The following is a 15,034-nucleotide window of genomic DNA, read 5'->3' as shown; positions in this document are numbered from 1 at the left end:
AGCACACCCAGTGAATTAACCATGTTCATTACCTGTTGAGTGACTTCAGCTTCTTTGTTCCAATGGATGAGAAGAATTGTCTAGAAGGGTGATTGATTATGCCCTAGAAATCTGGGATTTTAACTCAGGTGGTCAGGATTAGTCTTGGTGTCCTTTCCACGATTTATATCTTTCTCTCATTTCTCACTTACTCCCACCCTCTGAGATCCAGAGTCTTACTTGGACACTTTGTGATGTAAGCATTTGGTGCAACTAAAAAGCAGAGCCCAGAAGTCCCAGCTCAGCTATGCTGGTACTTGTAGGGACCTATATAACATTAAGGAGCACATAGAAGCACATTTAGGTGCTACCTTACCCTGTCCTGTGCCCCGGCCCACTCAAATTTGATTACATACGTTTTCCAATTTCTGCTTAGCATAGGCACCTGTCTTTAGGTATTGAAATCCCCTGGTAGAAGGCCCTTAGATCTCTTCCCCACCTTGCTTGTCTTACACAATGGTTCTCTCATCCTTTATCTTGTGCCCTGTGACTTAGGGTCTTTCATTCAGGTTCCATTCTTCCCTAGGTATCCCAGCAACTGTGGAAGAAAACCAGGGAAACTACTTTGAGCTTAAAGAGTGGGATAAAGTCCTATGAGTTTGCCCCAAGGCTAAGGGCCTCTGGGACAGCTAGGTCATGCAGTGGATAGAACATTGGGCTTGGAGTCAGGAAGATCTGAATTCAAATTTGGCCTCAGACATTCACTTGCTGTGTGACCCTGGGCAAGTCACTTAACCCTGCTGGCCTCTGTTTCCTCATCTGTGAAATGAACTGGAGAAGGAAATGGCTAATCATTCCAGTACCTTTGCCAAGAAAACCCCAAATGGGGTCACAATGAGTTGGACACAACTGAAATGACTGAACAATAAAAAAGGATAGCCTCCAGGGACAGGGTCAAAGACTTTCCCACCTTCCCCTTGCCTCCTTGCTGAAACCCCAGAGCATGTTATTGCATTCTTATGTCCGCCAATGCACCGCTCCTCCCCTTCTGTGGAACCATTCCAAGTCAAGGCCTAACCTAACCAGGTGCTGGTGGGTATATAACACATGCTGCAGAATGATGGCTGAAAGTTATCGTATCTGCCCCAACAGTCCAATAAAGTTTTTTTCTTACGTCTTCGCTACAGTATTTACCAACCCTGACTGAGAACCTCGGGTGAGTTCCACCACATGAACAAGCTTCCTTGATAGTATGAAGCTCTTAGCCAACCATTACTTATCCCTTAGAGACAGGGTGGTGTATTATAAAGTGTTGGACTTGGAATCAGGAGATACCTGGATTCAAATCCTGGCTTCAATATGCACTAACTCCATGGCCCTTGGTAAGTCATTTAAACTCACTGATTAGTTTCTTCATTGGCAAAATGAGGCTAATAATAATAGCTATCTCACAGGACTGTTGAGAAATCTGCTTTGTAACCCAGATGTCAGCTGAGCTCTAGCCCTTGACTCATTGGACTCAGGGACAGTTTTTCTCCCTTTTTTTGAGGGGGGTGGGGGGTATCAGAAAATTTCCCCAGAGAAATTCTGGGAATGCTAGCATTTGACTCATTTTTCTCTTCCCAAAAGAACCCTCAGTTCTTCAAGTACTCAAGCATCATTGGATATAAGAAAGTTCATGGAATCATATCCATGCTTCTTGACTATCAGAAAACTCCCCTCCCTAACCTTCTCTTGCTGGGGGTGACAGGGGTTGGGGAGGAGGGGGAAGGCGGTCCACTTTCCTTTGACTGTGACTGTGACTGTGACACATTATCAGCAGAGACAGGTTCAAGTTGCTGGTCAGCGCACCTGGTATGCTAATGTCTCTAGTACAAGTTAGGGCAAGGTCTGAAGAGCCGTTCCTCCCTATCATGGCTCTGTCCTCATTTCAGTATCTCCATGCGGCACCGACTCGACGCATGTGGTTCCCTACAGAGGGCATGAGGATGTTCAAATCTCCCTCCGAGTCCCAGGTATAACCGTCTATCTCTTCTTTCTGAGTTATGTTGAGAAGCATTGCGGTATGATGGAAAGAATGATGGATTTCGAGTCAGAAGATCTGACTTCAGATTCTACTCCTGCCACTCACTACCTATGAGAAACTTGGCTTCAAAACCCTTATTCTAGGCCTCAGTTTCCCCAACTGTAAAATAAGTGTTAGACTAGATGACCTTTAGAGATCCTGTCAGCTTTTACTCTATCATTCTGTTATTACTGTTTAGTCATCTCAGTCGTGTCTAACTCTCTGTGACCCCATTTGGGGTTTTCTTGCAAAGATACTGGAGTGGTTTGCCATTTCCTTCTCCATTTTACGGATCAGGAAACTGAGGCAAACAAAGTTAAGTGACTTACCCAGGGTCACACAACTAGTAAGTGTCTGAGGCCAGATTTGAACTCAGGAAGATGAGTCTTTCTGATTCCAGGGCCAATGCTCTATCCACTGTACTACCAACTGCCCCCTATCCTATGTATTCCTTCTTAAATCCTCTTCTTGCTCAATCACCCTCGGTGACTGACTCCCTATGAATGAGAAAGGGGAGTGGTTTACCTGAACAAGTGGGGAAGGGCTTACTATGCTTGCTATATGTCTTAAAACACTTTACAAATGTGAATTATTCTTGCTGTATTTGACATACTTCCCAATGAAAACCCCCTTTGTTTTCAGCAGGCTCTCATGATCTTGGTTGTCTCCCAGGATTTTGAGTTGGGTGCTAATTACATCAGGTTTGTAGGGTTAAGCCTCATGCCAACCATTTAGGTTGGCACCAAATAAAGCTATGTTCCTTGGCCACACACCAGCTAGTCATCTTGAAGTTGAGTTGTCTGAGCTATCCATTCTTGCTTCCCCATCTCATCAACAGCCACCCCATGACTAATAGCACCACATTTCCCACGACTGGAAAAATGGTTCAACCCATTTGTCTGCTTCACGAGAATAAGAAGTAACGCATTTGCCTCTCTGTTCAATCAGACACAGTTTTTAAAAGGGTTTTTTATTTGAAGTTTAACAAATACAATAAAATGAACATTTCCATGTGCAAAATAGAACAGAAAAAGATTATCTGTGATACTGTGAATATGTTTTAGATATAGTTTGCTTTTCCTTTTAAGTGTATAATGAATCCAACATGTAACTTTCAAAGCTGTCCTGCTTGTCTGTGTTGCTTTTTAGCTTTTCTTCTGTTCTCTTTAGTGCATTTAAAAATACTTCAATTATCCTCTTTTCTTTTATTTTGGGCAACCTTATCATTAGTCTCCATCCCCCAAAAGAAATTAAAAACAAAAACAAAACCACTGTAACAAATATGCATATTCAAGGGGAGAATTTTTTTCATGTTAGAGATATCTGAAAATGGATGTCTCCTTTTTTTGTGTTGAGCCCATTTTCTCTCTCATTCAAGCACTCTGAAGCAGTTAGCTGATTTTGTCTTTGGATGAATATAAACTGGATGTTTCTTAACATTTTTTCAACTGTCCATTTTTTCTTCAATATATTTTTTTCCAGGATGATGTTTGAAAGACAACTGCCAATACTCCTGGTCCAGGGGTGGGGAACCTGTGGCAGGTTCCCCACTCCTATCCTAGCCTATCAGATAACTGAGTCTCATGGGAAGCACTTGACCAACAATTTGTTGGTTCAATTATTTTAAAAAGAAAAGTGAAATATATACATATATATATATATATATTAGTATCTGTATCTGCACAACATACACACACACACACATACATACATATATATATATGTAGAGAGAGAGAGAAAGAAAGAAAATGAGGAGGAAGAAGACAAAGATAAAGCAGGAGGAGGAGGGGAGAGAGACACACACAGAGACAGAGAGAGAGACAGAGAGAGAGAGAGAGACAGATTCAGAATGTGTATATAATTTACATGGGAGTGGAAGCTAACAAAAATTATAATAGCTCAAGTGGTCCATTTTTCCATTTCAGGAAAATCCGTATATTTGCTCTTCAGATGAAATGTTAGACACAAATTTTTGCTTCAAATGAGCACAGCAATATCTCTAGCCCAATTAACCAAAAAGCACAATTTAAGGGTGAGTTGTTTATACTAAGGTGTTTTCAGTAAGTGAACAGATGAATGGATGTCCTAGCTTTTTAAAAAAGTAACCAAGTTTAGAAAATCAAAATACAATTCTTGCTCCTTTTTCTGGACTAATGTGTATGGTTCTTTATACTGGTGTGAAGCTACCTTACAGAGCCAGACACCCTTTAGGCTGTTCATGAGATAAATCAATCAATCAGCAGGGAATTCACTCAACATCCACTATAACCCCAGTCTAGTATCAGACAGTATGTTTGTGGGGAGGGGGGTGAGGTATAAAAACAGAAGACATAAACTCGTCTCTTACAGGCAACATGCTTGAGATTATTAGAGAAAAAATTCAAATTATTATAGATCATTAGACCTAGAATAAACCTTAGAACATAGAGCACAGAATGTGAGTGCTTTGATGGACCTTGTAACAAAAACTAAGAATTGCAAAGGACCTTGAAACACAGACTACCAGGAGTGGAGGGGACCTTAGAACATAGAACATAGAATAGTAGAGACTGGAACATAGAATGTGAGAGCCAAAAGGGAGCTTAAAACAGGACATTAGGGCTGGAAGACCTCTTAGAACAGAGGATGTTAGGACCTTAGAAATCATATAGCCCAACTCCCTCATTGTATAGGCAATAAAACTGAGACTTGAAAAGTGCAAGTGACTTACCCAGGGACCCACTGACAAAGCCAGGAAAAAAACTAGATCAGGGGTGGGGAACCTTTAGCCTGGAGGCCACATGTGGCCCTCTAGGTCCTCAAGTGTGGCCCTTTGACTGAATTCAAACTTCACAGAACAAATCCCCTTAACAAAAGGATTTGTTCTGTAAAATTTGGACTCAATCAAAAGGCCATGCCCAACGACCTAGAAGGCCATATGTGGCCTTGAGGCCACAGCTTCCTCACCCAATATCATTTCAATTAATCTTATTTGCATTGTTGAAAATCAGGTGGGGGATTTTAAATCCCAGATTCAAAGGGGCTTAATTAGAATTCTCTCCTTTTCTTCCCAGGTATTTTTGAAACAAGTGATGCACACACTGGGATCTGACTTGGAGATCAAAAAGCAAGGCTATGCAGCCAGACTACAAGGCACACTGTCCTAGCTCAAAGCAAGTGACACAGTGGAGAGAATGATGAGGAGTAGGACTCATGGCCACGCCACCATGGAAGAATCTGGAGCTCTCTCTGGGAAGAACAAGGCTAGACTGCCCTTGCAGATTTCAACAATGAATGCTGGTCCTTCATTTCTTTCAGCCCTCAGTGGAATTCTGAGGCATGGGGGTTCCGGTAGCCACTGTGGAGTGATGAAAAAGAGGAGTCTTTTAACGGCCTGGTGCAGAATGGGGCTGATGAGATACCTCCTTCCCACCTCCCCAGCTCCCCCCAACCCCCAGCCTTGAAATGTACCTGCCATGCCAGTTAAACACAGCCCTGCACAGATGCTTAACAAAATCTGCAACTGATGGGACTCCAGGGTCAAACATCAGCTTAGGAAACCACGTAAGCAGCACCTTTCCTCGTCCTTCGCTGTAGACCTTCATGGGAAAAGCTTCCATTTCCTCACTTCCCTATTCAGTTTCCTGGCGATCACTCAGTCTATGAAGTCACACATTTGCATATCATTTTTTACATCATAGGCCTTTCTGGGGAGTAAAGCTATGATTTTAATTCATATGGAAAATAAGTTATAATAGGTTGAAGCAGAAATGTAATCGGAGAATAATTGTAATGGAAACAGTACAGGCACATTATAAATCATGGTTGTCATTGGATTCGTTTATTATTAATGAAATTAACATTAATCTTATTATTAATTATTAATCATACAGTGTTGGCTTGATCCCATACACACCTCTAATAGCAGCTAATGCTGAAGAAACAAGGAAAGTAATTTTTCCTCCATCCTTTGCCAATCAATCACCAAATATTTAGTAAGGGTTGGGGTATAGATGAGGTCCCCCAAAAAATATCCCCTGCCCTCAAGAAACGTGCTATCTAGGGGGGCGGAGCCAAGATGGCAGCTGGAAAGCAGGGACTAGCATGAATTCCCTGCCAAGTCCCTCCAAAACCCTATAAAAATGGCTCTGAACCAATTCTAGAACTGCAGAACCCTCAAAATAGCAGAGGGAAGCAGGACTCCAGCCCAGGACAGCCTGGATGGTTGCTGGGTGAGGTCTATCCTTCACGGAGCTGGGAGCAGAGCAGAGCCCAGTATGGGCCGCGCAGACCAACCAGACCAGAAGCCGGGTGGAGTGGTCCCTGGCGCCCTGAATCAGTGAGCTGTGGCAGTTGCCAGACTTCTTAACCCACAAACACCAAAGACAACAGAGAAGAACTGCAGAACCCACAAAATAAAATAGCGGAGGGAAGCAGCACTCTAGCCCAGCACAGCCTGGATGGTCTCTGGGTAAGGTCTATCCCACATGGAGCTGGGAGCAGAGCAGAGCCCAGCGTAGGCCGCGCGGACCAACCAGACCAGGAGCAAGGTGGAGCGGGCCCCAGCGCGCTGAATCAGTGAACTGCAGCAGTTACCAGACTTCTCAACCCACAAACACCAAAGACAACAGAGAAGGTTAGTGGGAAAAGCTGCTGGGGACAGGGTGATAGAGTTCACAGTTCAACCACCACCCTGGAGGCAGCGGAGGTGGGGCACCTACAGAACTACAGTTGCAGTTGCTTCTGGCCCCAGGCCCACCTGGTGGGAAGAATTAAGTGGTTCATCACAGCAGGAGTGCAGAGCCTGCTGAAGATCTAAGTTCAGTCTGAGTTGGGGGTTCTTGGGTAAGGAGGAGTGCTGGTGTGGCAGAGCTGGCTGTAATAGTTCTGAAATCAACTGCGCATCCCCCAAGCTTAGAACATAGAATTCTTTACAAGCAGTCATACCCGGCTGAAAAACTCAAGGGTCAAGTAAGTTGGCTGGGAACATGGCCAGGCAGCGAAAACGCACCCAGATTCAGTCTCAGACTTTGAAATCTTTCTTTGGTGACAAAGAAGACCAAAACATGCAGCCAGAAGAAGTCAACAAAGTCAAAGCGCCTACAGCAAAAGCCTCCAAGAAAAACATGAACTGGTCTCAAGCCATGGAAGAGCTCAAAAAGGATTTGGAAAAGCAAGTTAGAGAAGTAGAGGAAAAATTGGGAAGAGAAATGAGAAGGATGCAAGAAAACCATGAAAAACAAGTCAATGACTTGCTAAAGGAGACCCAAAAAAATACTGAAAAATATACTGAAGAAAACAACACCTTAAAAAATAGACTAACTCAAATGGCAAAAGAGCTCCAAAAAGCCAATGAGGAGAAGAATGCCTTGAAAGGCAGAATTAGCCAAATGGAAAAGGAGGTCCAAAAGACCACTGAAGAAAATACCACCTTAAAAATGAGATTGGAGCAAGTGGAAGCTAGTGACTTTATGAGAAATCAAGATATTATAAAACAGAACCAAAGGAATGAAAAAGTAGAAGACAATGTCAAATATCTCATTAGAAAAACCACTGACCTGGAAAATAGATCCAGGAGAGATAATTTAAAAATTATTGGACTACCTGAAAGCCTTGATCAAAAACAGAGTCTAGATATCTTCTTTCAAGAAATTATCAAGGAGAACTGCCCTGATATTCTAGAACCACAGGACAAAATAGAAATTGAAAGAATCCACCGATCGTATCCTCAAATAGATCCCAAAAAGACATCTCCTAGGAATATTGTCACCAAATTCCAGAGCTCCCAGATCAAGGAGAAAATACTGCAAGCAGGAAGAAAGAAATAATTTGAGTATTGCAGAAACACAATCAGAATAACCTAAGATCTAGCAGCTTCTACATTAAGAGATCGAAGGGCTTGGAATACAATATTCCAGAGGTCAATGGAGCTAGGATAAAAACCAAGAATCACTTACCCAGCAAAACTGAGTATCTTGCTCCAAGGCGAAATACGGATTTTCAATAAAATAGAGGACTTTCAAGCTTTCTCAGTGAAAAGACCAAAGCTGAATAGAAAATTTGACTTTCAAACACAAGAATCAAGAGAAGCATGAAAAGGTAATCAAGAAAAAGAACAAGAAAAAGAAATTACAAGGGACTTACTAAAGTTGAACTGTTTTGTTTACATTCCTACATGGAAAGATGACATGTATGATTCATGAGACCTCAGTATTAGGGTAGCTGAAGGGAATATGCATATATATGTGTGTGTGTGTGTGTGTGTGTGTGTATGTATATATGTACATATATATATATATATATATATATATAGAGAGAGAGAGAGAGAGAGAGAGAGAGAGAGAGAGAGAGACAGAGAGAGAGAGAGAGAGAGAGAGAGAGAGAGAGAGAGAGAGCGCACAGGGTGAATTGAAGATGAAGGGATGATATCTAAAAGAAATAAAATCAAATTAAGGGATGAAAGAGGAATATATTGAGAGAGGGAGATAGGGAGAGATAGAATGGGGTAAATTATCTCGCATAAAAGTGGCAAGAAAAAGCAGTTCTGTAGGAAGAGAAGAGAAGGCAGGGGAGGGGGAATGAGTGAATCTTGCTCTCATCAGATTTGACCTGAGGAGGGAATACCATACACACTCAATTGGCTATCTTACCCCACAGGAAAGAAGGAGGAAAAAGATAAAAAAGGGGGGATGATAGAAGGGAGGGCAGATGGGGGAGGAGGTAATCAAAAACAAACACTTTCGAAAAGGGACCGGGTCAAGGGAAAAAATTCAATAAAGGGGGATAGGTTAGGAAGGAGCAAAATATAGTTAGTCTTTCACAACATGAGTATTGTGGAAGGGTTATATATAATGATACACATGTGGCCTATGTTGAATTGCTTGACTTGTTAGGGAGGGTGGGTGGGAAGGGAAGAGGGGAGAGAATTTGGAACTCAAAGTTTTAAAAACAGATGTTCAAAAACAAAAAAAAAGTTTTTGCATGCAACTAGAAAATAAGATACACAGGCAATGGGGCATAGAAATTTATCTTGCCCTACGAGAAAGAAAGGGAAAAGGGGATGGGAGGGGAATGAGGTGACAGAAGGGACGTCTGACTGGGGAACAGGGCAACCAGAATATATGCCATCTTGGAGTGGGGGGAAGGATAGAAATGAGGAGAAATATTGTAATTCAAACTCTTGTGAAAATCAATGCTGAAAACTAAATATATTAAATAAATTAAATTTTAAAAAAATTATCAAAAAAAAAAAGAAATGTGTTATCTAGTTTAGAAGTGGCAAAATAATATAACAGGAAACAGTGACCCATGAGTCAGAACCCAAGTTCTGGTCTGGGTTCTGCCACTGAATTGTTGTATGAGGTTGGGCAACTTATTTCTCCTTTCTGGGTCTCAGAGATCATCCAGGCTCTTCCTTTTGTGGTTTTTCTTGATCCTAGTACCAGGCCTATAACCTAAGCCAGAATGGTCTTTCTCCTCAGTCCTCAAGCAACACTTTGGTATGCAGTCTCAAATTAATTTGTTGTGTTATATTGCTCACCACAATTATTTGTGTTAATATCTCATTCCTGTTTCTACTATAAAGAAGAGAATTTCATCTTATTTAAATTTTGGATTTCTTTGAGCTTCAAGCAGAATAAGAAGCTTCATGTGTATTGAATGAATGAATACCAATGAGGAAACTAAGGTTCTTTCAAGTTCTGAGTTTCATATTCTATGAAATATATTTTAATTTTCTAGGTATCATAGACCTTTGATAGAATTCCATTCAATCTAAAAGAAGAAAAGTCCTGCATGGCCACCATGATTTAGATGAGATAGATGCACACCAAACAGGAGAATGAGCAATCATTCAATAAATGTGGGTACTGGGCTATCCATTTTCATTGCCTCTATCGATCAAGAACATTTTTAAGCATTTAGAAATAAAGAAACACTCTCCATTTTAATACTTACTGTCTTTTGTGCCTTTTCTTTTTTTTTCCAGGGCCATGTACATATTCTCATGCCACCATGTAGGACCATATACTCTTGCATCAACTTCTAGGCTTGAATGGTTTTCAGTATCTGGGGCTTAAAGATTAGAGGGCAACCATTACCTAGGCTCCAGTTTTAAATACCAAGCATATTCTTCCACCGCCATTACCCAGCAATGATACTGATTCTGTTATGGTTGGTGCCCTCTGGAGTTAATACTCAAATGTTGTGAAATGGTTCTTCAGTGTCTTAACATTCCTTTTCTCCCACTGTAGAGTCCTTTTCTCTCTATCTTTGGGCACCGTAATGCCTCTATGGCCTCCTTTCCTTTTATGAGAGTAGATTTGGATGGGGGGAGGGGTATCTGATAGTGTCTTTTGACACCAGAAGTCACAGAATCACCACATTTAAGGGAACTTGGAGTTCATCTAGTCCAACACTTTCATTTTCCAGATGGGGGAACTGGGCTTTAACAAGAGGAAATCACATATCCATGGCCCCCTTGTGAGTTAATGGCAGAATCAGAACTAGGATATGGTTCCCTGGCTCCTAGATCAACAGTCTCCCCACTGTGCCAAGTGCTAACTATGGAAATGATTTTTTTTAAAAAAAGGAGGGGTGAGGCCCAAAACCAGAAATATTAAAAAAAGAATTGGCAAGACTTGATGACAGATTGGTTATGAGGTTAATGAAGAGGCCAATTTTAATTCAACATAAGGAAAAATTCCCGACTATCAGAGCTGCCTAAAAATGGTACAGGACTGAAAAGGAAATAAGATCAAGATCAACAAGATCATCAAGCAGAGGCTGGATATCCATGATGGAGACACAGAGGAGATTCCTATTGAAGTATGGCTTGGACTAGGTGGTCTCTGTGGTCCTTCCCAATGCTATGAGTCCATAATTCTACAAGCACAGAGAACCAAAGAGAATGTTTGGGTCTTGAGACTGGAGCAGAGTGAGTGTAACTAGGAGAATAGTGATAGATAGTACAAATGACATTGAGAAAGTCCCTCCAACATTCTTATTATATGCCCTCATTCTACTCATTTTTCCTCATTAGTAGAAATATCTACAAAAGCATTGGCAGCTCTTAAAGGGAAGATGCCAATGAAACCAACACTGCTGTAGTCAGCTTTGCTGAAAATCAAAATCTCCCACCATGTCCCCATTATAATAAGCCCTACTCTCTGTATTGCAGTATTTTAAACTTGTTGTTGTTTGTCCTTCGTTCTCCAAGAGGACCATGACATCAGGGAGGTGATGCCATGACTTGCAAGTGAATTGGATTTAAGAGAGGCGGGGCTGTGCAAAGTCATCAGCTCCACTTTATTCCTCTGGAGTCACCTGGGTTCGGTGGCCAGACATAGATCAAGGCTACTGGAGATAGCCCCAGATGCTGTGGGAGACCATGGCCTTTTTAAGCTAAGGTCTTTTCCAGGTCTCAGTTTGATTGAGACAATGCCCACTCAGTGGTTAAGGCTAGGTTTAGGTTACTCTAGAGACCCCTTTGAGTGTGTGTGCACGAGCGTGCACACATACACACACACACGCACACACACATTCACACACACACACATACACATGCTCTCATACTTCCAGCTATAAATTTTAATTTGTCTCATCTTTGATTTTTTAGTCAATATGTACCATATACATCCAGAACAGTCCTGAAATGTGAATCCCAGCTGATTGCTTGACCTTTCCTTCTCAGTTTGCTGTGCATTCAGTCTGGAGCAGAGTGGCACCCAAATCATTCTCCTCTACCTTCAAATGCTCTTAAATCATGAAAAAATAAATCACAGCTTTTGTGATCTGAATGCAAATGCCCTCAGCTCCGAGTGTTCAATCTTTCTTTATTAAGCCCCTTGTATGTTTTCAATTTGGGGATGGGCTGTGGAGTTTGCTACAAACACTGTATTTCTCCCTTAGCCAATGTGCTAGGAAGAGTCAGGGGGTCAAAGAATAAACAGTGCCTGGTCCTATCTACAATATGGCTAAAAGGAATCTCATTTCTGTGGAGCCCAGCTACCCATCATGTTGACTTGTCATTTCTCCCCCCACCCTCACCCCCAAGGGAGGCAAGGATCAGCAGGTTAATTAAGTGAGACATAGAAAGGCTTCCAAAGCAGGATCCAGGTTTGAGAGTCTTCCTGTCCTTAGTCATAGTAGTATAAGGAAGTCCAATTCTAGTAACAGCTAAAAAAACTCACCCTACGCAGTCACACAGTGAGAAGAAGCCCTCCACATCCAACCATCCCCTCATCTGTTCCAGAGAAGGCTGAACTCCTGCCTTTGCATTAATTAATTGTAGAAAAATGAAAGTCCTCCAGGTGACCTGCTGGCATCATTAATATTGTTTGTGGAAAATGAGTTCTGGCTACATGTTTTATCAGCTACTTCTCAAGGCATCAGGAATGGGTATTTTCCATTCTCTGATTGTATTTGGTTTGCCAAGAATCAATTCGTCTTTCTTGGTAAAGTCTTAACTGTGAACATTTCTTCTCTAAATACACCTGCTCATGGATAGTCATTCCATTTTTCTAAACAATACTCCTAGTTACCATGGAAATGTTGAATAATTTCCATTCAAATTGAGTCAAAACGAACTATTGAGTATTTCCCTCACCTTACTACTGCCAGCTCTAGTTTCAGGACCAGAAAACATTGTAGCATTTGAAAAATTCACATTATATTATATTGATTTCCTAAGTGGGTCAGGGCTTAGAGCCTTTCACAATTAATGGATGCTTTAGCTAATGCCGAACATAAAAATTTCATGAGCAAAATACGTCTTTTCATTTTGAAACTTAAAGGAAAAAAAAATTTCAGCTAAGATAAATGACCTATGGTGTACCTGAAAGTCCGGAGTAAATTAGTTGTAATTTTATTATGATATTGATTGCTGCAGCCAGACATCTTGATTATATTTTTTATCTACTTTAAGTTTGATCAAAGGTGAAAATGGCACCTGTTAATAAAATTGGGAAATATTACTTTCTTGGAAAATCAAGCTGAGGTGTGGGACCAAAAAGTCTGGCTGTCTTACTTCCTTCTTCCATTAAAGTTCTGCTCCCACACCTCATCATGGCATGGTAATAGCCCTGTCTGGAAGGCTCTGCCATTGGAGCTCAAGATCTGGCGAATGCTTCCAGGATGGAAAGACTTGAAGAAGAAGCCTGCTGATGTTGTTGGAGGAACACCCTTGCTCAGAGTGTGAAGAGATGCCTCATGAGAGGGCTGGCCACCAGATAATGGATTTCCAGCCATTCCAAATAATGAAACATGGAGGAAGTTGTAACATTGACTGGTATTGATGGAACAAGTCCCTATACTATTATTTGAACATTTCAAGGACCTGTGATTTATGGGTATGGGTTGTCTCTCCACAGTCTTTGTAAGTGGATGGGCTTGGAAAATACATAATTCCATGGCCAACTTGGTATCGCGCCTCTCCACAATTACATAGGCTGGTCCTCAGACAAGAAACTATCGTGAGACTTACGGTCTTTATCTAGATAAGAAAATTGAGAGCTTACACCCTGCTTATATAACATCTCATGATATAAGGTTGGAGTAGCTAAACAGCTCAATGGATAGAGTACTGGGCCTGGAGTTAGGAAGACCTGAGTTCAAATGCAGCCTCAGACAATTACTAGCTGTGTGATCCTGGGCAAGTCCCTTAACCTCTGTTTGCTGCTAAAGCTTACACTCGCACTAAGACTTTTGGGACATCTTATGTATTCCTTCACCCTCATTCTAGGCACCATGAACCATACAGAAATACAAGCTGTGCTCCTTTCCCTGAAGATGCTCACACTCTAGTTGAGGAGATCAAACTAACGCACGCAAAAAATAATAGTGAACAATTGCAAAGAGAGTTTGCACCATATAGTTTAGTACTTAATAATGCACTAAGAGAAGTTATTTAATTAACAACTAAATGTTTCTTTAAAATTCAAACTTAAAAAAGAGATCCAAAATACCAATGTTTTTAGAAACTTTACCCTATACTTCTAATGTTGCTTATAGAGTCTTTTGGGAATGCTTTATATTTCACAATTCCTCAGAGTCTTATCATTTCATCAACAGATGAGGTTGCTTATATTTGCACTATGTACCTCATAGGATTGTTATGAGGATCAAATATGGTCAAGCAACTTACCCAAGGTCACACAGCTAGTAAATCTCAGAGGCAGAAGGCCTGGATTCAAGAAGTCCACCTTGTAATCCATTGACCCTTCTATTACTCAATTAATAAAATCAGTATTGTGTCTGGAGAAAAGATAGTGCAGTGGAAGATTGGTGTTCAAATCCTGCCTTAGACACTTGGTAGCTGTGTGACCCTAGGCAAGTCATTTAACCTCTCTGGGCCTCAATTTCCTCATCTGTAAAATGAGGAGGTTGGACTTAGTGATCTCCAAGGTCCCTTCCAGCTCTAAATCTATTAAATTGCACAGAAACAAACTCAATATTTGCATTATGCTCAAAATATTCCCTAGCGTATCAATTGCATTAGAACAAATTTTCATTTTCAAAACATACATTATTATGCAATTGATACTTCAAAGAACCACTTGGTGGCCTGTCCACAATTTGCTGCATTGATCTATTGATAATGGTCCATCTCCAGGCTCATAGTCAATATCCAGTGTAATAGGACCTGCTCAGAACTGCACTTTGGTTGACAAGACCTTGGAGAGCCCAGGTGCTTCCAAATATGAACTAGAGCATCCCTGGTAAGGATGGATGAATTAAGGCCCTAAAAAAGTAAGAGAAATACCCATTGAGGATGGTAAATAGGCGGGCCCTTCCTTGTCTATGAGATCATTTCCGTCTTCCATTCCTTCTTTCACTGTAAACTACCTATGAAACTGAACAAACTTTTATTTTTTTAAGTATAATTCCAAAAAAGTAAATTTCCCTTAAGAGTGGTTAATAAACTACTCTGGGCAGTTGAACATTCCCAAGCAGCTAATTGCTGTAAATAAACTCTAAGAGACAGAAACATTTACCTTATGGCCTTTCTTCTCC

Source organism: Trichosurus vulpecula, chromosome 3, assembly GCF_011100635.1.
Source record: "Trichosurus vulpecula isolate mTriVul1 chromosome 3, mTriVul1.pri, whole genome shotgun sequence".
Lineage (NCBI taxonomy): Eukaryota > Metazoa > Chordata > Mammalia > Diprotodontia > Phalangeridae > Trichosurus > Trichosurus vulpecula.
Note: the sequence above shows the minus strand (reverse complement) of the source record.